This window comes from Sprattus sprattus (genome assembly GCF_963457725.1).
Source record: "Sprattus sprattus genome assembly, chromosome: 15".
NCBI classification, from domain to species: Eukaryota; Metazoa; Chordata; class Actinopteri; order Clupeiformes; family Clupeidae; genus Sprattus; species Sprattus sprattus.
In genome coordinates, this window is record NC_137913.1 from 28,620,890 (window position 1) to 28,623,389 (window position 2,500).

At 49.3% G+C, this 2,500-nt stretch overlaps 1 protein-coding gene across 6 annotated transcripts in view; it reads left to right on the plus strand.

Moving 5' to 3' along the window:
* Window positions 1–2,500, plus strand: part of LOC308376180 (calcium/calmodulin-dependent protein kinase type II subunit beta-like) — a 76,915-nt gene that overhangs the window by 19,184 nt on the left and 55,231 nt on the right. The window lies entirely within an intron of this gene.

Here is a 2,500-nt window from a genome sequence, read left to right on the forward strand (position 1 = left end):
GTCCTGTAGTGTACAGGCTGCCTATGACAGAGCATCATGTCCTGTTGTGTACAGGCTGCCTATGACAGAGCATCATGTCCTGTTGTGTACAGGCTGCCTATGACAGAGCATTCTGTCCTGTAGTGTACAGGCTGCCTATGACAGAGCATCGTGTCCTGTAGTGTACAGGCTGCCTATGACAGAGCATCGTGTCCTGTTGTGTACAGGCTGCCTATTACGGAGCATTGTGTCCTGTAGTGTACAGGCTGCCTATGACAGAGCATTGTGTCCTGTAGTGTACAGGCTGCTTATGGCAGAGCATCATGTCCTGTTGTGTACAGGCTGCCTATTACGGAGCATTGTGTGGTGTTGTGTACAGGCTGCATTAAGTCATTTCAAGTCTTTGTGCAGAGGAAGAAGCTTCTTTCTTCTTCCTGCAACAGCATTGCATGGAGCTGCATCACCCTGCACCCTACACGTGGTGTGTGTGTGTGTGTGTGTGTGTTCCAGGGAATTGTGTAGATTTTTCAGATTTATTGGTCTAATCCCTGTGGTTTCTCCTGATACCTTTCTGAACATCAAGGCCAGCCCTGCCCTCTGCCTCCATAGGGACCAGTGGAAACTAGGCTTTCAATTAGTCCGATAATTAGGCCCTCCATTTCTCCCTCTTTCTCTCCTCTCTCTCTCTCTCCCCCCTCTCTGTCTTCTGTTCTATGTCCTGCCTCGCCCTGCTCCTACATCTCTCTCTCTCTCTCTCCCTCTGTCTCTCCCTCCCTCTACCTATCTCCATCCCTCCCTCCCTCTGACACCGCACCCTTAACTGTGTCACAGATCCATTAGCCTTGTCTCTGCTCCTGCCACTGAGGTATCTGACCTGAAACCTCACAAAATGTGTGACACATATGGAGCAGATGACAGAAGTCTCACGCCAGTATACGTTTATAGAAGTATATTTCTCAATTTTACATTCTTTTGTATCTTGTTCATTGAACAATTAATTCACTTGAAAAAGGGCTGAGTTGCAAAAAATTGTAGGCGGTTCTTTTGTCCAAGAGTACATTATGCCCTACACATTTTCTGAAATAGGTTCAGAGGGGAAATGTATGTGCTCCATATGTTAACGACCATTCAGTGTTTACACCACTTTGTGGCAGTACGACGCCCTGGCGTTTGGGTTTGCCGATGCGGCGTCTCATGCCGATGCGGTGTTCAGAGAGGCTGTGTGTCAGCTGTTCACACCCGGGCTGTACTCCTCACTGCAGAGTGAGCCGGGCAGTTTGGAGGGCACTGAACCATTGCCCTTAAAATGGCCCCTGTCTAGGAGCTCAGAGATGCTCAGCACTTTGCATTACGCATTTACAGCTATTCATGTAGCGGACACTTATATCAGGAAGAGCTGACGGCACTGTGCAGATACAATATGTCCGCACACTGGATTTGGAACCCATCGCCTCTGTAAAGCTTGTGCTCTTTCAGTTGACCCACTGGACATGCAGTACATCTGCATTATACGTGCACAGACTCCAGCTTGAACACACATGGGACGATGACTTGAGCCAGATCCTCAGTGCCCACGCACACAAATCTGTGTGTGTGTGTGTGTGTGTGTGCTGTCAGCTGGATGTTTTTTGGTGGTTGTTGAGAAGACGTTGCGTTGTGGGTGATTAAGAGCCCTGAGCCTTAGCTCATCTTATCCCGTGTGGTTTACCGCAGCTCCTCTGCTCTCCTCTCCTCTCCTCTGGCCCCAGTAATCCCAGCCCTCAGATGAACACAGTCAGTCATGGCCTCAGACCCCCCTGGTGCTTGAACACCACCCAACTAAGACCAGCCGATTGTGGCAAAGGTCTGGCCTGGCTCTCCTCAGTTGTAATGTGTGTGTGTGTGTCTGTGTGTCTGTGTGTGTTTGCCTGTGTGTGTGTATTCGTGTTTGTTTTGCTGTATGTGCGTGCGTGTGTGTGCGGGTTTGTTCGTGTTTGTTTTGCTGTGTGTGCGTGTGTGATTGTGTGTGATTGTGTGTGATTGTGTGTGTGTGTGTGTGTGTGTGTGTGTGTGTGTGTGTGTGTGTGTGTGTGTGTGTGTGTGTGTGTGTGTGTGTGTGTGTGTGTGTGTGTGTGTTTGTGTGTGTGCTTGTTTCAGTCCTGCTGCCCCCCAGACAGAGTGTGGGTGTGGATCCTGCAGGCTGACTTCCTGCACTCGCTATTAGTCACATAACTTGCACATTTTAGCCCTGCACGCACACACATACACACACATACAGTATGCCCATACACACATACACACACACACACACACCACATGCTTATCTTCCCTCAACACTCATCCCTTTCTCTCCTTACTCTTGTTGATTCCCTCTTATTTCATGCTGCTTCTGGCTCTCTCTCTCTCCCCTCTCTTTCTCTCTCTCTTTCTTCCCCTCTTTCTCTTTCTCCCCCTCTCTTTCTCTCATACCCCTCTCTGTCTCTTTCTCTCTCTCTTCCCCTCTCTCTCTTTCCTTATGTCTCCCTGTGCTGTGAGTTGCCTG